Below are 23,428 nucleotides of genomic sequence, written 5' to 3' on the forward strand. Positions count from 1 at the left end.
TATTCTTCAGTATTACTTTGGCTATTCGGGGTCTTTTGTGGTTCCATACAAATTTTAGGATAGTTGTTCTAGTTTTGAGAAGAATGCTGATGCAATTTTAATTGGGATTGCATTGAATGTGTAGATTGCTTTCGGTAGTAATGACATTTTAAATATATTTATTCTTCCCATCCATGAGAATGGAATATTTTTCCATTTCTTTCCATTTTTCAATTTCCTTCCTAAGTTTTCTATAGTTTTCATCATACAGATCTCTTGTATCCTTGGTTAGGTTTTTTCCTAGGTATTTTATGTTTTTTTGTGCAATTGTGAATGGGATCAGTTTCTTGATTTCTCTCTCTGTTGCTTCATTGTTGGTGTATAAAAATGCAACCGATTTCTGTACGTTGATTTTCTACCCTTCAACTTTGCTGAATTCATGGATCAGTTCTAGTAGGCTTCTGGTGGAGTCTGTCGGGTTTTCTATGTAGAGTATCATGTCATCTGCGAAAAGTGAAAGTTTGACTTCTTCTTTGCCAATTCTGATGCCTTTGATTTCCTTTTGAATCCATGATTTAGATATAACATGCCGTGCTCTTCCCCACAAGTGCCCTCCTATTAATGCCTATCACCCATTTAGTCCATCCCCTCACCCAACACCCCTCCAGCAATCCTCAGTTTGTTTTCTGTATTTAAGAGTCACTTACAATTTGCCTCCTTCTGTTTTTATCTTTTCTTTTTTTGCTTCTATTCCCCTATATTCATCTGTTTTGTTTCTTAAATTCCACATATCAATCGAATCATATATTTGTCTTTCTCTGACTGACTTATTTTACTTGATATAATACACTCTAGTTCCATCCACATTGTTGCAAATAGCAAGATGTCATTCTTTTTGATTGCCAAGTAATATTCCATTGCATGTAGATGTGTGTGTATGTGTGTATATGTATTTATATGCGCCACATCTTTGTTATCCATCCGTCAGTCATTTGGGCTCTTTCCATACTTTGGCTATTGTTGATAGTGCTGCTATGAACATTGGGGTGCATGTACCCCTTCAACACAACACTTTTGTATTCTTTGGGTAAATACCTAGTAGTTCAACTGTTGGGCTATAGGGTATTTCTATTTTTTTTAACTTTTAAGGGAACCTCCATAGTATTTTCAAGATTGGCTGCACCGGCTTGCATTCCCACAAGCAGTGCACAAGTGTTCTTCTCTACATCCTCAGCAACATCTGTTGTTGCCTGAGTTATTAATTTTAGCCATTCTGAGATATGTGAGTATCTCACTGTGGTTTTGATATATATTATCCTGATGATGAGTAATGTTGAGCATTTTTTCATGTGTCTGTTAGCCATCTGGATGTCTTCTTTGGAAGTGTCTATTCATGTCTTTTGCCCATTTCTTCACTGGGTTGTTTTTTGGGTGTTGAGTTTGATAAATTTTTATAGATTTTGGATACTAGTCCTTCATCTGATATATTATTTGTATGAATTTGACCTGCCCAGTTTGCTGAGTGCTAGAGACAATTGCTAGCCTTTGACCTTTGGTTTGGTTTTTGTCTGGGGGCTGCAATGTATAAGAGCATAAGCATCAATACCATCAGTAGCAGCTGCAAGAGTAGTTCAAACCTATTTTCTCTTACCAAATTTGAGCCAATTATGAAATCAGTCAAAAAGATATGAATACGAGGTAAGAGGAATTTACATTCCTTTTAGGAACTTACTTTTATTAAATAGCATTGCCATGTCTTTAACTGACTATCAAAGATTCAGAGTCAATGTTATATAGAGGAATTTTTTTATTAATTGCAAGAGGAAGCTAGTTAATTCACTAACATTGAAATTCTTAAATCATTATCAAGCTACTGTATACATTGTGCACAGTCATGTGGTCTATTTTGTATATTCTAAAGTCATTATTATGCCATAAGGGAGGGTGAAATCCAAAGATACTAAGATCAAGATGATTGTCAAGATATACTGAGGTCAAGATGATTTTTTATTTTATGAAGTTTGTCCTGAATAAAAGTGGTAAAAGTAAAACCTACTTTTTACTTTTTTTTCATGCCTTATAAAGTTATTGTAGTTATTATAGTCTTTCACTCTTAAGAGAATGTAAAATATTCCAAAGATGTTTGCTTTCCAAATGCCCAAACTGGTAAACTTAGTCTAGAGTTTTCTTTGTGACCCTTAGCCATGTTCCAGTCTTCAAGATTTATTTAAAAATAGAAGTTTATAGCTTCACAGTGTGTTTGATCCAATTTTGCTAGAACTCTAGAATCCCAGTCATCTGTGGTAAAGGTGTTTATTTGAATCATCTTTTACCATGTCTTTACCTACTACAGTCTAGTTCATCAAACTTCCAGTCTGTGCTTTGTCTCTCTTCCTGCTCTGAATTCGCAGTTCAGTGAATCTGTCTAATCTTAATATGTGGAATGACTCATCTAATATTTGAGCCATAATTTAGTCATATGACAGATTTATTTTCAGGAGAAAAAGAAAAATGAATTGAATGATAGAATATCTTGAGTCTCTTCTACTTTTGATGTTGCTGTGTAATTTTTTCACTACTTTTAAATGGTGACACAGATTCACTGCAAGAATGGTAAAATGGAACATATATGCATAACATATGAAGGTACAGATAATCTATTTTACACGTAATTAATTATCATGTGTTATCATTAGAGAGCAATTTCAAATTTGTAAAGATAAAAAGGATTCTATATTCTCTACAAAAAGGGATATTAAGAAGACAAAGCAATGAGGCAAATTACTCTTACTCAGGAAGTTAAGGACAAAGAAAAAAGATATTGGCAAATGGCTACACAGTAGCCTAAATAAAATAGAAATTGATCTTTTTATTAAGTTTTCAAACTGAAGTTGTCTATATTTGCTTATTATTTTTAATAATTTCATTTAATTTATTTTCTAATTGTTTGGATACCACTCCCTACTGAAGTTATAAGGCACAGTGGAAAATAATGGTAAATAATAAATGCCCTAGTGTCCAGACAGAAGTCTCCCACTAAATAAATAAAGACACTCACAGAGGAGACTATATCTTATCAGAGTTCTTCCAAAAGTCACTGTTGTTTGCCTTTATTTTTTTTTCATTCTTGCCTTTTGATGCCTTTTTTTAACTTAAGAAATAAAACTAAGCCCACAATACTGGGAGATTAGGGGGGAACGCAGCCATTGTCCCTTTGTTTCACTCATTATATATGTGTTTCCATGTTTGTGTCACACTGGAAGCTGAAAGAGAAATGAACGTATTGAATTTTTAATGGTATATTTGTTTATGTTCAGTTTACTATTAAGATCTCTTTCCACATTTTCCTAAATGCTGCCATGGCTATCAGGAACAATCTTTTCATGTCCATATTTTTCATTATAGGAAAAAAGCCCACTGATGAATTTCCCAATTTTATCTATTTCCCACTGTACACCTTTGGGAAATTACAAGCTTCATTTTCAACACAAGAGAAATAGGTCAGAGCTCATTTTTAAAGCAAAATTAAATATTGCCCTCTAGTATTCTGTCATACTCTTTTTTTTTTTTCTGATTCATGTTTATACACATTCATACTCAAAGGGGCACTACATCTAAAAATAAACAAATAAGCCCGCTGTGTGTGCCTGTAAACACAGAGACTGATGGTTGTATGCATGGTATCAACTCAGGAATTATGGCTTAGCTCCTACAGAGGCATAAGAAAATTATATAAACTTTTGAGGCTGGAGTTTATCATCCATTTAAAAAAGCAACAATTCCATGTCTAGTGTACAGCTCAGTGAGATAAGAGTCATACAGCCTTAATGAAACATACTTTTCTATCCAGTCCTCCAACTTTCTCTGTGGAAAGTCAGAGGGACTGACAAACTTTCCTCTCAGTTTTTTTCCAAGATAAAAACTCTTGATAACACAAAAAAGAAAATCACAGAGACTTAGCAACTGGGTAGGCGATTAGCCTTTGTATTTAAAGATATTTTGCCTGGTAATATTTATATATTAGTGCTCAGCATCAGTATTTTCTATCACAATATTTATTCAGGACCTAACATGGAAAATGAGTAATTCTGAAAGATATATAGTAAAAGTACATAATCCTCTCATATATTTTTCTTGCTGTATTTACTTGAAACATTAAAATTAATAAAAATCATACATATGGGAGGGTACAGTACCTGTATTTACTCTAAGTTGAAGATCACTGTTGCTTAATGTAATATGCATGAGAAACTCTGATTGAAAATTTCCCAGTGTGTTCTCAGCTCCCAAAACTGTTTCTTCCAAATCTCATGGCAGACTTCGTGTAACATTAACACATAAGCTTCATTGTACCACTTTACTAAATCAGAATTGCCTAGCCATCAGCTGGTAAACCATTAGAACAATCTCTCCTGGTCCAAGAAATGTTTGACTAACCATTCCCAAAACCTACTTCAACTTACTCCTCTGCGAAACACTACAAAAACTGCCCTTATTCTTAAAGATAAAACACTCTTTCAAAGCTGAATCTGTTGTAGCATTTTTGAATAAGGGCTTTCCTTAATGGTGGTCAGGTTAGTTTTCCTCCACCTTTTGTGATGCTGCCACTCAGATCATACTTAGCCTAGGTCACTTCCTAAAGAGAGTACAATAGGTCTCTTAATGTCTACCTTTTCAGAATTCCAGAGCAAGGAAAGTTAAGTAGTTTGTACTTATGATGAGCATGTCTATTCTTTACTTCAAGTGCTGCCTACACCTTTACTCTCCATCTTTTTTGGCCTTGGCATAGTCTCTTGATTGGAATCTGTTTGACTACCAAGCTACTCAAGAATAAGGCAGTGTGTAGTGCCAAGACTTGTCTACTATATGTCTATTGCTTATTATCATTTGTGTAGGAGTTTCTCCTTCAATAAAAATGATTTGTTGTCCACCACACAGGTACAAGTGTTATAATGTGAATATAACTAAATTTTGAAAACTCTGGCAAGATTTAACCAATTAATGACTTCATTGGTTATTTTGTATAACTTTGAATAGACTAACAATTTCCCCCAAGGGCTTTCCTATTAAAAACGATTAGTTAAGAATCCAGTCCTATCTCTCTTATCTCTGGGCCTATACAAGTCTCTGATTTAAAACAAAAATGAAAAACAGAGCTCCCTGGAGAAATGGCTGATTTTAATACTTGGGCAGAATGTAATTAAAAATGAGTCTGGATCTTTTTATATTGCCAGAGAATAGACGATATAAAAGGACACATATACATACTTTGATGGGCGGGATGATGAGGAGGAGGAAACGAAAAGAATTGCCAATGGCCAAAACTGGAATCGTTTGAGCAAGAAAATAAAGTAATAGTGCATTATAACTCAAAGTATAAAATAATTAGCCACGAGTCTATACTGCTATAAATAACGGATTGAATAAATAAATTTGGGTAGAGAGAAAAGTCTCTCGTAGAGAACACTTCCAAATAATTTATGTATACACTTGATCTTTAGAAGGGAGAATATAACTCCCTATTCCTTAAGCGTGGGCTGCACAAAGTGACTTCCTTCCAAAACCTGTTGTTCGGAAAGGGGGAAATAAAGAGTAACTTTATATCGAAGAAACATGACAAACATGACCTCATGCAGTTAAGGTCAACATCAACAGTGATTAACCATGTCGATATGTGTCCTTAAAAGGTGTGATAAAAATCACACTTTTTCTGTGATGTCCCCTCCAAAACTAAAACTCATAATTCCAATTTAATCCTGAGGGGAAAAAATCATGAAAATTCCAGTAGAGAGGCATTCTCCAAAATAATTGACCAATAAACTTCAAAACTCCAAGTTAATAAAAAAACAAGGTAAGTCCAAAATATTATAACAGAGAAGAGGCTAAAGAGACATGGGGGACCCTGAATGAGATTCTAGTGCAGAAGAATGCTTTAGGTAAAAATTCAAATCGAATAAAGTGTTAATTTTAATTATAATATATCAATATTGGTTTATTAATAATATATCATATTAATATCAGACATGGAAACCAGGTACAAAATATATGGGAACTGTGTTGTATATTATCAATATTTTTTATAAATATAAAACTGTTCTAAAATATAAAGCATATTTAAAAATCTCAGTCTTATAAATAGAAGAAAATTTTGTCTTAGACTTTCAAGGTCATATCATTAACACCTTAAGAGTAAATTCTAGTCTCTCTCTGGGAGAAGACATTACTATTTTCTTTACTGTCCTATTAACATTTTTGGTTAAGGTCTTAAACCTGAGGTCATAATTTTAGTTAGAAAACCAAAGATTATAAAGCAAACAGTACCCACTTGGAATTATAAGAGCTTGATAAACATCTTATAAATTTTGCTCAGAAAAAGAAAAATTGCAGACCAAAATAATACCTCTACGTTAAGCAATTGGCAAAACCCATGAACAACGAATCTTCTCTATACTCGTCTAAACAATGACACTTGTCAATATTTTATAGAAAAGAAAAACTAGAAGAAAAAATATGTTGTTTTAACACAAATAAATGAATTCAGGAGGGCAAATGTCAATCTTTGTGTGACAGAATGTTGTTTCTCTACCATTATTGTCCTTAATATAAGCAGGAAATGTCCACATAATTGCCAAAAAAATGTTCTCTTTTTATTTGATTATATCATCAACTCCATTACCATTCCATCATTCTTTCCTTAGGGTAACAATATGATTTCAATTGTCATAATTTCAAATACTCCTCAAATTGTGCTTTTGCCTCAACCACTTCCTATTTTCTAAGGCACTTTCTGGATCCTCTCCCTCAATGTTACCACTTTCTGATTCCATTCCAAGAATCTGTTCAAGACCTATTTTGTAAATTTGATACCTCTGTTAAAGTACGGATAAAGCACCTTCTTTCTGGAACTCTCAGGGGAATAATAACCGGCCTATAACTTAATGATTGTGCAATTGATAGCCCACTGCCTGATTTACCTCCAACAATATCCTCTGTCCCTACTATCTTCAGGCCAAAGATAGTTCAGAAGTGGGAGAGATGAAAGAGAATTAAATTGTAAAGATATCAGTTAGTCTAGCTATACCTTTACTAAAATTGACCAGATATCCAATACAAAAGGATGCTATTAAAAGACTATGTTTCATCATATCTGCAGACCTCTAGCAAGGATTTATAATGGGGCTTGTGGCCAAAATCAGTCTGTTAGCTATTTTTGCAAAAACTTCTTGGAACAGAGCTATGGGCATTCATTTATGTGTTTTCTATGGTTTTTGCACCATGCCAGATTTGGGTAGTTCTGACAGAGAACAGGTGGCCAGCAAAACCAAAATATTTACTGTCTGACCTTTTAGAGGAAAAAAAAAATGTTTGTTGAGCCTTGACCTCTGTTGTCATAGAAAATAGAAAGCCATTTGCCCCTTTAAGATCAAATGTTAGTTATAACTTTTATTAGCTGATTACTAAAAAATGACTTAGAGGATATCTTGGTTACATTGGATACCTTATAGACTTGATTCTTAACTTTTCTGCACTGGCTATCCCTTTAAATATCTCAGAAAATCTAATACTTCAGAGGCCTTGCATTGAATAAACTCAAGACAGACTAACTTCTTTAAGTGGAAGGACTTACTCAACACCCCCGTCCCCTACCTTTCGCCTCACTAATTACCATAAATCCTTTTTTCTCTTTGTATATGAAAAGCATGGACAAGTTTTGGGGGTTCCAACTGATAAATGACACATTATTTTAAGTGATTATGGCCACAACTGTTGAAAGACTTAAAGCCACCAATTCAAGGAGTATTTTAATCTCTCAGTGGGATAAATACAAAGAATAATGATAGTATATAGGTTTTAAAGTATATGTAGACTGAAAGGTACAAAATAACACAAAAATAAAAATATATGAGTGCAGTCAAATCATTCTAAGTGTTTTGAGTGAAGGAATACTGAAAGTATTGATTGATGTTAGACATTAACTAGCCAGTCCTGAAATTTTAATTTCTATAATAATCATTATAAGAATAGGAAGATAATAAGAAATTTAAAAGGTAAAATAAATGTTGAAAGTATTTAAATAACCCAAAGAAAGCACACAGTGAGAAAAAGGAATGTGGAACTCTTGAGATAAAAAAGAAAAAAATAAAATGGCACACCAAAGCATATTAATAATTATACTAAATATTAATACTCAATATTGCAATTAAAATATTTCAGACTGGAATGAAAACAAAACTTTAAATGGTAATTTATATGTTCCTTAAAATGGACACAGACAATATAAGCAGTCAGAAAAGCTGAAAATAAAACTAGAAAATGGCATACTATATAAACACTAATCAAAACCAAACAAAAATTTACAGTATAAGAAGAGAAATAGTCACATATACAATCATAATTCTTTATTTCACTAGTTTCTATAACTGACAGAAGTAGTAAAAAAGAAAAGCTAAGATAAAAAGATTAGCAAACTAATTGATATAATAGGGCACTGAAGCCAACAAACTGTATGTTTTTGATGCACGTAGGATATTTACAGTAATTAGAGGAAACTGTCATCCACAAACACACACATATATATGTATAGAAAGAATAATGGCCACTAATAAATGATACATGTATTTTTAAAATTAGAAATAAAAAATGAAAAGGATGGATATGAGAAAGGAAAGAAGGAGAAATTAACGAAATAACAAATATACTATAGGGGCGCCTGGGTGGCTCAGTCGGTTAAGTGTCCGACTTCAGCTCAGATCTTGATATGGTTTGTGGGTTCAAGCCATGGGTCGGGCTCTGTGCTGACAGCTAGCTCAGAGCCTGGCGCCTGTTTCGGATTCTCTGTCTCCCTCTCTCTCTCTCTGACCCTCCCTTGCTCATGCGCTCTCTCTCTCTCTCTCTCTCCTTCTCTCTCTCTCTCTCAGAAATAAATAAAACATTTTAAAAAATAACAAATATACTATAAAGAGGCAAAAAAACCCAAAAATTGACTCCCTGAAAAGATTAAATCAGTTAACTGCTGACAAAGCAGATAAATTTATAAGAAGGAGGAAACACATGATAATCAGCATCAAAATTTAAAAGGGTTTATTACCATAGATTTTTATTCATAATAAGAGGACATTATAAACAACTTTGTTCCAATAACTTTAAAATGAGATGAAATATGCTATTTAATAATTCTTCTACATATGGTTTTATTGACTCCAATAATGGCCTAGACATTCCTTTTGGAACAATTCTCCTGCAACCAACACATATAAACTTTGGATACAAGTCAACCACGTGAATATACTGGAGAGCAACTAACAATATGCAGAATCTGGAAGAGTCTCTGCCTGGACAGACTTTAAGCATAAGATGACTATAGTGGCTTAATGCTGTCAGATATAGGAGACTACAAGATAAAATCATTCAAATCAGTCTTAGTTATAATAACCTAAGTGGAAAAAAGAGTAGTTTATTTTTTTAACCAACAGGACAGTATATAACAAACTGCAGCATATTCATAGAATGGGAAACTACTAGGTGATAAAAAGTGATGGATTATTGTTGCATGTAAAGTCATAGATGAATCTTAAATACATGTTAGGAAAAAGAGCATCATACAAATGATCACAACCTGTATAACTGCATTTATGTGTCATTGTAGATGAGGCAAATATAGGGAAAAAAATTCAAGGACCTCATTTCCTCTAGGGTGTAGACTAGCATGAAAGAACTTTCAGTGTGACCATCATATCATATATCTTGAGAGGAGTTTGTTTCAGATATATACCAAAATTATTGCATGTATACTTAAGACCTATGCTTTTTAATCTATGTGACTTTTACTTAAAAATCATAAAAAATATCAAAATAGTAACTAACTTTGTTAGTGTTGAAATTTTTAGGGCTGAAGCATGTGCAGCTTATTTTGAAATGAATAAAATTTGGATAGTTTGAGGGGTGTATGCAGGATGAGTACATGGAATAATATGTGAGGAAGCAAACAGACCTAAATATTAGTCTAAGTGGTGGTTATGTAGGTATTCACTGTGCAATATTTTTGACTTTATGCTTGAAAAGTTGTATTGAAAAAATTAGGGGGAATGATATGCACAAATGTGGAAAATCAGAATATCTCTGTATCATTTGAAGAAACCACGAATAAAGACCTCACCACTTAAAAAACTTCAAATCTAGTTGACTTCCTATTGAATTCTCCTAAACATATACAAAATAATATCACCAAGCTTAAATATTATCATGAAATAGAAAAGAAGGGAAATCTCAGAATATTCTTGACACTCAAAGCTAATGACAGAGATCATTAAAAAGGACATTACAATAAAAGAAAGCGTCACTAATCTTACTGAAAAAGTGAGCTAATTAATTCCAGCAGTCTGTTGAAGAATAATTGATTACAAATAAGCGTTTTACTGAAGAAATGCAATAATGATTAAACATTAAAGATCAATTAATATAAATGACCCCATTACAGAATAAGAAGAAAAAAATAAGGGTGAGATAATTTCACTAGGTGCTAAAAAGGTTTTGAAGATTCTCAAAATCCATTTGTGGTAAAAAAAAATATTTAGCAGGAAACTTGAATAAATACTTCCCAAAAGTGAATATCTGTATTTTAGTAAATATGTTAAAAGATGCTCAATCTTATTAGTCATCAGGCAGATGAAAATTAAGTTCTTAACATGAAACTCTCCAGGTTTCAACAGAAAATCCCTTATACCAAGAATCAGGAAGAACTTAAACTGAATGAAAAAGACATCAATAGATGCCAACACTGAGATGAAAGAGATGTTAAAATTATCTGACAGAGACTTCAAAAGTAAACTTCATAAAAAGACTTCAACCAACCCTTACAAAGACCCTTTAAACAAAAGATTTTTTTAAATCTAAGCAAAGAAATATAACATATAAAGAAAAACCAAATGTAAATTTTAGAATTTAAAATACAAGAACCAAAATAACAAAGTGAGATAACAGAATGGAAGGCACACAAGAAAGAATTAGTGAACGTGAAAATAGAATAGAAAAGGAAAGTAGTGTTTCTATATTTTACTTAAATGGGCACAATGTTAACAATAGTAGAATGAGACATTATTGTATATAATGAAATGCTAAAATGACTGATAAGGTTATTCAAAGAGATGTACTAAGAAATACTTACAGATAAATAAAAATCAAATCTAAAAAAAATGTGGAACCCACAGAAGGCAAGAAAAAGAATACATATAAATGACAGAACAAAATTTTTTTTCTTTTATAGTGAAACTTAAGCCTTTCCATGGTCAAATGTAACTGATCTAAATATACCAATTAAATAAGAGTTAGTAGCATAATCAAATAAAAAACACGAACTCAAGTACCCTCTGTCTGTTGAAGCTTATTTTAGTTTCCAATATAGTTAAAATACAGTATTGTATAAAATTTCCAGGTGTACATTACAGCAATTCAGCAATTCTATGCATCAGCCAGGGCTCATCATAAGTGCACACCTTAATACCCTTCACCTCTTTCACCCATGCCACTACCTACCTCCCCTCTGCAACTGTCAGTTTCTTCTTTAAAGAGTCTCTTTCCTGGTTTATCTCCCTCTCCTTTTTTCCTTTCTCATTTGTTTTGTTTCTTCAATTCCACATATGAGTGAAATCATAAGTTATTTTTCTTTCTCTGACTTATTTCACTTAGCATTATACTTTCTAGCTCCATGCAGATCATTGCAAATGGCAAGATTCTGTTCTTTTTTATGGCTGAATAACATTCTATTTGGAGAAATATCTGTTTATGTCACCTGCCCATTTTTAAATCAGATCATTTGGTTTTTGAGTACTGACTTGTAGCAGTTCTTCATATAGTTTGGATATTAACCCTTTATCAGATATATAATTTGAAAATATCTTCTTTCATTCAGTAGATTGCCTTTTAGTTTTGCTGAATGCTTCCCTTGCTCTGCAGAAGTTTTTTTATTTTGATGTAGTCCCAGTAGTTATTTTTTGCCTTTATTTACCTTGCTTTCATGAACATATCTAGGAAAAAAATGTTGCTACAGCTGATGTCACAGACATTACTACCTGAGTTCTTGTCTAGGATTTTTATGTTGAAGCTCATTTTAAATGTAATATACATTCAAAGTTTAAAATTTTATGTACAAATTAATCAAGAGAAACCAGACATGGCTATATTAACATCAGATATTGTTGACTTCTAAGCATAGAAAATTACCAGAGTCACAGAAGAACATGTATAATGATAAAAATGTGAATACACCAAGAAGACATAGCAATACTATTTGTGTATGAACCAAAACACTGATGTGTGAAATAAAAACATAGAATTTAAAGGAGAATAGACAAAATCACAGTTCTAATTGGAGATTTTAACACCCTTTCCAAATAACTCACAGAACAACTAAGCAGAAAATCCACAAGAGTATAAAACTTAAAGCACCCATCAAATGACAAAATCTAATCAACATTTTTAGAAAGCACCATGCAATTGCAGAAAAAGACCTAATTTTTTTTTAAAGCATTCAAGGAACATATACCAAAACAGACCATATCCTAAGCCAGAGAACAAATATCAGAAAATCTAAAAAATTGAAATCAAACACTGTGTTCTTTAAAGAATCAAACTAGAAAAAAAAAAAAGAAACAAACTAGAAAGTAATAACAAAAATAACTCAAAAATCACCAGATACTTGAAAACTAAAGAACAAACTATTAAGTCACCCTTTGGATAATTTTCAGGTTAAAGAATTTATAAATTGGAAATTTATAAATATAGCAAAAAAATGTATCAAAATTTGTCCAAAATTTGGACACAACTAAGGTAGTACTGAGAGTTTATAGCACTAAATGCATATATTAAAAATGATAAAAATTCTCAAATGAATAATCTGAGCTCCCACATCAAGACATAAAAAACGATGAATAAAATATTCCAGTGGAACCCTAAAGAAAGATCTAGTCGTAAGAGCAGAAATCAATGAATTTAAAACAGAAAAACAGTAAATCAGTGAAACAAAGAGCCATTTCTTTAAAAGTAGCAATAAAATTGGCAAGCCTCCATCAAGACTGACCAGAAAAAAAAAAGACAAAAATTACTATATCAGGAATAAATCAGGAGATATTACTGAAGAACCTGCAAATGTAACAAAATTAAATAATAATGATTTCCATTAATAAAAATAATGGAGGAACTAGAAACAATATTACATTAATAGTTTGGACAACTTAGATGAAATGGATCTGTTTCTCAAATAGATATAGATATGTTCTCTATAGACATAGAACAAATTATATTTTGATTTAATGAAATTTCAACAAAGCTACACAGCAAAGAATGTTACCTCTGATAAAGTCCACCAAATTCATATTTTCAATTTTTGCATTTTTCTGTTCCTTGTTTTCCCTCCATCAAAAGTTAATATGATAAAGAATTTCTTATAGATTTTTTCAGTGTTTATTTATTTTGAGAGGGGGAGGTAAGGGCAGAGAGAAAGGGAGACAGAGAATACCAGGCAGGCTGACAACACAGAGCCTAATGCAGAGCTCACTCCCACAAAGCATGATATCATGACCAGGGCCAAAATCAAGAGTTGGATGCTCATTGGACTGAACCACCCAGGTGCCCCAAGAATTTCTTATTCTATTTCAAACTTTTACTGAATAATCATGGCTCTGTACCATTTTTTCCAACTCTGAGATTAGAAGATGCTCAATTCTCAGGACAGCTAATTTGTCTAAACTGAATTCATTCAAAGCCTGGCCAGGAAAAACAACAATAACAATAACAAAGCCTGACCAGGAATTTTCTTTTTTATTAATTTTTTAAATGTTTTTTATTTATTTCTGAGAGAAAGAGAGACAGCATGAGCAGGGGAGGGTCAGAGAGAGAGGGAGATACAGAATCTGAAATATGCTCCAGGCTCTGAGCCGGCAGTCAGCACAGAGCCCGACGCGGGGCGTGAACCCACAAACAGTGAGATCATGACCTGAGCCAAAGGCGGATGCTTAACTGACTGTGCCACCTTGGCACCCAAGGGATTTTCTATAATGTTTGCACTTGATTGTCTTTTAAAGATGATCAAATTTATATAGAAGATTCAAAATGCTAAAGCAGGTCAGACTTGGGAAATTCAAAGAGATTTTCAACAAAAAACTTCTCTGTCTTTATTTCTCTCTCTCTCCCCGTCTCCCTCTCAACACAACTGTCCTCATAACATTATTGGCTTTGCTAAAATTTTTCATGGTGACTAACACTTGTCTTAGAACTTCCCATATAAGCTAGTGATACTCAATCTAAACTACAGATACTCTTAAAATGACATGAAAAATGCCATCCACTGCACTTTTCTATGGTAAAATTTGAAAAAAAATCCAGGCTCTTTCAGCTTATAACCTATAGTTCCTGACTTAAAAGTGTGAAATGTTATTTCCAATGATTGAATGATTCTTTGTCATCTTATTGTATACTCATTGAGCACACTCTAAAGGCATTAATGTGGATGTTATCATGAGTTTTATGCTTGCCTTCAACATCACACAATTGCATCCAGCATTGCCTGTCACTGCACAGAAAACCTGCAGTCACCACAAATTTTCTATTAGAAAGTATCAAACATACCCCACTGCATATGCTAACAGTAATCACTCATGTTAAAAATTGTATGGTCTATAAGTACAAATGATAAGATAAAATAATAAACTGAAATTTAAAGTACCAATTTCATTTCAATATTTAAACAGTACTCCCTCAAATCTTGTATAGGATCTCTAGCATTCTTATTGTTGGCTTACCAATTTAGGGGGTTATAAGCATTGGCTTATATGCATTGGCTTGCCAATTTAGGGGGTTATAAGCTAAAGACCAAAAAGCCTGTCTACCAAAGCAAATAACAGAAAAATATTGCTTGCTTTTTAGTGATTATATAGTGTTATATACTGGAAAAAAAGAGACTGTAGGAGTGAGTGTTTTCCTCTGTATAATCATGGGACTTCTGTCTTTCTAGGGATTTTCCATTTCTTCATGCAGTTAGTTAGGTGAGTATCTTCTCTAATCAGAAATGTGAACAATCATGGTGAGAGCTATTGCAGTTTGAATGACTGCGTCATTGAATACATGAGACTTTACATTCTCAACACAAGTAAAAGGATAACATCTGATGGACATTCATTAGGAAAGGACTAGGTGCCATGACATATCCACCAAAAATGTAAGGGCAGATTTTTACACAGATGTGTTGTAGAAGGTTTTTACCAAAACAACTTCAAAGGCCACATCCCAACAGACACCAACATAATCCCAACAATGATTATATCCCCTGAATTTCACTATCTAGTTAGTTTAGCTCAGTAAGTCCAAACCTGCCAAGTAAAGTCAGATTTGTACTTTTTATGGAATGATTTCCACACTTCCATTTTTATTTCCCCCCATGTAAAAACTAGTGTATGCCTTTAACATAAAATAAGTTGTTTTCACCTGCTGTGTTTCAGGTACACTAAGATTGTGCAATAAAATACAATAACCCAGTAGATAAATAATATTAAAAAAAAAGTTTGGGGTAGCACAGTTGGCAGGGAAGAGAAATTTTTCACAAGTCAGGCTGAGAACATTGTACAAAAGCCAATTATTTTAAAGTAGAATCTTTTTCAAGCATCATTTGCCTAATCAATATAAAATTAAATTTCAAGCCAAAGCAGTATAGAGAGCCTAGCAGTTGTTTTGACCCTTGTCTTAGACTCTCTTCTGCTTCACATGTCTTAGATTTTTGGAAAGCAAAGCTATGGAAACTCCTAAGAGCGCTCAAGCATTCTAGGGACATAAGTATGCAAGAATGCCACTTCTGTCTATCTAACATAAGGTAGCACTATACATCAGATTTCAGATTTAACAAGGTCACATAGACACCTGTAACAGAAGAAAAACAGTTTTATATCAGTAAACAGTATGGTTAGATACAGGCTTTCAATCAAGGCAAGAATCCAGCTAAATGTAAAATTTGATATTTGGATCCTTTCTACGATTTCTCTATTTTCTAAGGCAAATTGAGCTCACTTCGCTTGTTGAATGAACTTGAAATCATACATCAGTTTCCCCTTTAACCTAATCTTAGTTAGCAATAGAAGCTTATTGTTACTGATTTTACAACAAATATCCTGATTTCTTTAAAGATGCTTACATATGAAACTGATATGGAGGAAGTGGTATATAACTTACTTGCATATTGAGAAAGAGAAACCACACTCCTGTTCTAAAATAAAAACAAACAGAAAAGCCTAAAATAACAAACAAGATAAATAGCAGATAAATGGTTTGGGGGGATGCTGATAGAGCACAAGGTAAAGAACATGAAAAGAACCATGAGGTAAAAGGGGTGGGGCTAATTATTTATAGAGAGGAACCATTTATGTGTACTTAGAGCTATCTTAGAGATTGATAAGAAAGGTAATCTGAATGATTTATGCTTGATGTTTTTTTATGTACTTAGTAAAGTTTATATTGCATGTTACAACACATTTTCTTATTAATTATTAATGAAGAAGCATCTGAATGTTAATCATTTATTATATTCATAATAGTTTATCTATTCTTTCTAAATTATTTAGAGTAAAATCTTTTTTAAGCATTATCTTTTGGACTTTTACTCTATGCAAGGCAGAAAACATAGTACATGGTCAGTACCTGAAAGGAAATAATTCTGTTTCTCAGTAGAGCAGAATTCTTAAACACTAGCTCACAAAGAAGAAACAGTGCACGTTATAAAAGGATACCTACATAGAGCCTCTTAGCTTTAATTTTCCTTACTAAAATTCACTCACAAAATTTCAACAGTGAATTATATGCCAACATGTTGCTCTAGTTTGGGTAGGTCCATTAATTTCTGTCCACTTATTATTATAATTTAAAAACCATTTCCCTGAAAGATTTTAAGAGAACATTAAATCAATAAATGTCAACACCTCATCTAAAATGGAGGTGATTTATTTCTTTATTTCATCTAAACAGATAATTGCTTAGAATCTAATGGGGACAAACCGGAATTCAAGGTAACCAGATCAGTCAGGTCTAATATTGTGTATAGTTCAAAAGGTAAAAGAAAGATCCACAGGCATTTATATATTGTTGAACCATAGTATATATCTATTTTACAGTTTTGATTTATTCTTAATACAACTTCGCAGAAATACCTAATATCTTATTATAAAACAAGCCAACTCCCCCAAGGAAAAGCTAGAGAAAAAAAATAAACAGACTTTTTATGAGTAGCGATATCTCCTTCAGTATCAAAAAATAAGCAAACCAATTAATCATTTTTTATATTGAAAGGAGGAGAAAAATATAGATAAATGCTTGAGCATATGTCTCTTTGTGCCTAAGTTAGAAAGAAAGTCACACCTTTAACATCAAGTTCTAGTCCTTTATTTTTCCAAATAAATTATTTTAGAAATAAGGACAATAAGGCTCAGAAAATTAAAGGTTTTCAACAGAAGGTATACAGAAACCTATTACCTCTAGGTCCAATAGAATGTATTGAGTAGATATTTGTAGTGCTAATTATGTAAGGTGTGTGTGTGTGTGTTTATTCCAGGTTTGGTTCATCATGTATTTAGAGTAAAACCAATGTGAATAACTACTAGTAACATGATTCCTATTCATTTAGATGGATAGGCTAGGTGTTACCAATACTAAATTTGAGGTTCTTTTCAGTACAAATCATAATTTGATCTGCTTTATACTGTAGGAAAAGATAGACTCAAAGGAAGAGAAGTTAGCTTTCATTTACTGTTCTACGTTTTGACCAGACACATATTTCAAGCTTTTATTTTGAAATATTTATGCTTGCAAATCAACACAGCAAGGGACACACTATGCCCTTTTATAGATCTGTTGAAATGAGAACATAATGACCTCGCTGTTGATGACTTAACCTTCATTTATTCACCCAGGTTCTTCCACTTTATAGGTAACTCTTTGAGAATACATTAGCCTCATCAAGTAGAGTTTTTGCTTTTTCTTTTGCTTGTTTAGATTTGTTTTTTTAATTCTCTGTAATTTTTCACTTAGCAAATAGTTGGAGTAAGTAATTAAATAATTTGAAGACAGAATTATGAATTTATAAAATTTTCTGGTTAGAATCTCTAATTCAATAGCTTCTGTACTTTGGATGGGTTATAATGCACATGAGTTAGATGAGTTCCATCATTTTTTTAGTGCCTTTGTCTTTCAATGCATGTTCAAGCTAAGCTTTTTATCAATTTCCTGGAAGGCCAGGTCTCTTTCTGGGCTATTTTCATTAAATGTTATGCAAAACTGAAACATGTCTGCAGAATCTTCATGCAGCAAAGGTAAGAGCAGTATGTCTGTAAATCATATGCCACCATTCCTACCTATGAGTTGTCTTGCCAACCCAGTGATGATCAGACAAACAGGTTTCCCAGGGAGCTCTTTAAGTAGGACTATGGATATTTTTTCCTTTAAATGATTACAAGACTTTCTGTGGCAAGTCATTTCCCCTTAGGCCATAACCTTCCATTCTTTAGGGCTCCCAAGTAGGGATCTCATTTCTTGTACTCACATAACATCAATCATTGAAGCTTCATTTCTATACTTAAAAATAAATAAATAAATAAAAGAGAAGGAAGGGATAAAAGAAGAGGGAAAGGAAATAGGTAAAAAGGGAGAGAAAGGGAGGCAGGGGTTACATGTTTACATGCATCTTTGTTTGAAGGGAAAACCTTGAAATTTTTTTATTCAAGTAAAAACTTCATCTAAAATCTCTCCCAGATTATAGTAAATTATAATCTCTTATTTGACATAAACCTGTCATCAGAAGCTCTAATACTAGCTTCAGAAATGTCTTCAAAATGTTTAAGCCAGAAATTATTGAGCCATTACAGGGGTACCTGGGTGGCTCACCCAGTTGAACATCCAACTTTGCCTCAGGTCATGATCTCATGGTTTGTGAGTTTGAGCCCCACATTGGGCTCTGTTCTTCCAGCTCAGAGTTTAGAGCCTACTTTGGATTCTGTCTCCCTCTCTCTCTGCCCCTCTCCTACTTGTGCTCTGTCTTTCTCTCTCCCTCTCAAAAATAAATAAACATTAAAATAAATTTTTAAAAGAAATTCTTGAGTCATTATAATAAAAATTTTATCCTTTAATGATTTTTGTTCTTTTAAGGTGGAAGTTATTTAAATGAACAGCCCACATGTAAAATAGTGATATGCAACTCTGAAATAAGTCTGTGTCTAAATTAGCAATTATTTTGCTCTTCACATAACTAGGAAATGTAGCCACATAAAAAATATTTCCTTTGAAATAAAATTTAGAAGGACTGGAAAACTTAAAGACAGTGATTGCCATTCAAAATAGCCCTTAGTACAAAAATGCTGATTCTCTTTTTTTCCTCTTAAATTTCCCCATAGGTTTATTGAGATATAATTGACATAAAGGACTGTATAATTTTAAGGAAAATTGTACAATGATTTGGCTTACATATTTTGTGAAAGGGATACCACAATAAGTTTAGTTAACATCTATCACCTTATATAGATACAAAAAAAAATGTTTTTTCCCCTTGTGAAAAGAACTCTTGGGATCTGCTCTCTGAACTTTCAAAGATACCATACAAAAGTGTTAACTATAGCTATCATGTTATTTATTATATACTTGGCATTTATTTATCTTTCAACTGGAAGTTTGTAGTTTTTGACCACATTCCTCCAATTCTAATTACTCCCACCTATTGTCTGTGGTAACCACAAATCTCTTTTTCTATGAGTTTGGTATTTTGTTTCACTTCATAACTTTTTTAGTTTAGTTGTTTCTTTAGTTTTAGTTTTTTTGGTTTTTTTGCTTTGTTTTATTTTTCTTTTTTGTGATCCCACACATATGTGAGATTATCAGATAGCTATCTTTCTCTGTTTAACTTCATTTAGCCTAATGTGCTCAAGGTTCATCTATGCCACAAATTTCAGATTTCTATTTCTATGGCTGAATAATATCCATTCTATATCCATATATACTCACAACTTCTTTACCCATATATCCATGGATGGGCACTTAAGTTGTTTTCATGTTGGGCTATTATAAATAATGCTGCTATAACCATTGGGGTTGCAGATATCTCTTCAGCATAGTTTTTTTGTTTACTTGTTTCCTTTGGATACATTCCCAGAAGTAGAATTGTTGGATTATATGGTAGTTCTGTTTTTCATTTTTCAGAAAGAAACTCCGTACTGTTTTCCATAGTGGTTGTGCTCGTTTACAGTGTCACCAACAGTACACACATTTTCCCTTTTCTCTATATCCTTAACCAGCATTTGTCTTTTTGATAATGTCCATGCTAACAGGCCTCAGGTGATATTTCATTGTGGATGTGATTTGCATTTTCCTAATGATTAATGAACCTGAACATCTTTTCATGTATCTCTTGGCCAATCATATTTTATTTGGAAAAATGTCTCTTCAGGTCCCTTGCCCATTTTAAATTGGATTTTAAATTACTATTATCATAATTATTATTATTTTGCTATTGAGTTGTATGAGTTCCTTCATATATTTTGGAAATAATCCCTTATCAGATGTATGATTTGCAAATATTTTTCCCATTCTGTAGGTTATCTTTAATTTTACTGATGATTTCCTTTGCTGTGAAGAAGCTCTTTAGTTTGGTATAGTCCCACTTGTTTATTTTTGCTTTTGTTGACTTTAGATACCATATGTAAAAAAAAAACTGTTGTCAATATCATGTTGAGAATTTTTTTCCTGTTTTTTTTTCTTCCTTCCTTCACAGAAGTTCTGTGATTTCTGTTCTTACGTTTAAGTGTTTAATCTATTTCAAGTTAATTTTTGTGAGTGATGTAAGATAAGGAGCAAATTTCATTCTTTTACAGCTGAACATCCAGTTTTCCCAGAAATGCTGATATCTGTCAATAAATTTTGATGGCTTTTATAAAATGAGTTGCTTGAATTAGAATTTAAATTAGAAGTGTGTACACAAAAGGGCCTAATTCCACATTTGCTTAGGAATTGTTTGGTGTATTTTGTATTTAACTTACATATATATGGCAAACACAGAAACTAATTTTTTGTATGATTGGGGGGGGGGAAGGAAGCAAACTCCATGAATCTTCAAAAATGAAAGCTGGCAAATAACAGAACCTCTTTTATATAGATCTGTTCTGCACCCACAGAATTTGCCACTGTGTATGTCAAGCTATTCCAGTCATTAGTCAATCATGTGGCATACTCATGACCTAGTTTTAGTGGGAGAGTGGAAGACAAACCTGAGGAATCAAATTGGTCCCACTGTCAATGAATCTGTTTCCTCCATTTAAATAAACATTTGGGTTGTTTCAGTGACTTTACAACATGTATCTCCTTTGGTTTGATTTAATAAACTTTTGAGATGTCTTATAAATTCAGCTCTCCATATGGGAAAGAAAGCATGATTTGTATACCCTTGCTTTTTTACTCCATGACTGTTGAATTTAAAAATGCTCCCTTTTGGGCTCATTCATTCATTCATTCATTCATTCTCCGTTGAGCACTTGAGTACCCAGGATTTACAAACAGAAAATAAACCCTTGGATTGATGTAATAAATAATATATATTGTTTTGTCATTAGAGGTTTTTCTTTCTATGATGAAATTTGAGATGTTGTCATTAAGTAAATTAAAGACAGAATAGAAAATAATAAAGCAATGATTATTATTAATATTTTTGTTGTAGTGATTATATTTGTAATCTAATGTAAGTTAGCAGATTTACATATATTAGCTCATTTAATGAGATATATTTATCCATTTAGTAACTAACTAACTGATATGAAGTCCATAGCAAAAAATCTGATCCAAAGCAAGTATTCAATATATGGTTATAATTGTAATTCTTAATATCAAATATTATTATTATTGTTCCTGAGAGCAAAGGAAATTTCTATCATGAAGATATTAGGAGCAGAAACAGATGATAGAGGCAGGATACAAATCTTTGTATATCTGAGTAAATATAGTTATGTGTTTGGTTTTTGTGATGAACACACGTTACTTATGGACATGGCATATGGATTATGATTCATAGCCTCACTTGAGTTTGGAATTCTCTTCAGTTTTTTTACTTATTTGCTTATTTCTGCCTAGTATATAACAAGGACATCTTGTTAATACTTAGACATTTAAGAGTTCTAGAAGGAAGAAATGCACAAGCCTCATGCCTAGATGTGGAATGAAACAAGACTGAGAATGAAGTTTCAAATGCTCTGTTTATGAATTGAGTCATAGAGAGTCATGTAAACTTCTTCCAAGACAGTATGAACTTTAAAAGAATGATATTTGATTTTCTAAGGTGGGGACATTGTTATCTCCTTTTTAAGTTTCGTAGTGTGTACAAATAGAGACCATTCTTGACAGGGTATTTAACTGCTTGATCTAGACACATAAAGAAGAAGAATAATCAAAACTGCTGCTAGTATCTAGAGCTGTGCTCTCCAATATGGCAGCCACTAGACACATGTGGCTATTGCACACTTAAAGTGTGGCTATTTCAAATTCAGATGTGCTATAAGTGTCAAATATACACTAGACTTGGAAGCTTTAGTATGAAAACAAGAATGATTTTTACATTGATTATGTGTTGAAGTCATAGTTTTATATTAGGTTAAACCAAACACAATATCAAATTTATTTCACTATTTTTACTTTTGTTAATGTGGTTACTAGAAAGTTTAGAATTACTGCGGTGCTTGGGTGGCTCAGTTGGTTAAGCATCCAACTTCGGCTCAGGCCATGATCTCACGGTCCGTGGGTTTGAGCCTCGCATCAGGCTCTGTGTTGACTGACGGCTCAGCTCAGAGACTGGAGCCTGTTTCAGATTGTGTCGCCCTCTCTCTCTGCTCCTCCCCAGCTCGTGCTTTGTCCTCTCTGTCTCAAAATTAAATAAACATTAAAAAAAAAAAAGAATTACCAATGTGGCGTGAATAGTATTTCTCTTGGACAACACTGATCTAGAATGCCATGAGGCGTTTTCACTATCTTGTGAAAAGTTATGGATAATAAAGGGGGAAACCACATGAGTAAACATGTAGACCCAGACAAGACCAAACAGAGATGAGGAGCCATTTCACTAGAATATGGAGAATGGGTCATTGTAGAGCAGGGAGGCATCAGTTAAATCACAGTATTTCCTACAGTAGCTCACTAGCCTGAAGTGCCCCCCTCCCCAGCATAAAAATCAATATCTTCCTCCTACACTTCATTATCCAGTGGTATCTTCAATGTCATTGGAGAACATTCATGAGATAGTATAGATATACTTTATATACTTTATATATATACTTTATATATATATACTATATATATATACTTTATATATATATACTTTATATACTATGTAGACTAAATACCTATGTTTTGCCTATATAGAAGATTTTATCCTACTAAATATCTTCTC

Source organism: Crocuta crocuta, unplaced genomic scaffold (genome assembly GCF_008692635.1).
Source record: "Crocuta crocuta isolate KB4526 unplaced genomic scaffold, BGI_CrCroc_1.0 scaffold131, whole genome shotgun sequence".
NCBI classification, from domain to species: Eukaryota; Metazoa; Chordata; class Mammalia; order Carnivora; family Hyaenidae; genus Crocuta; species Crocuta crocuta.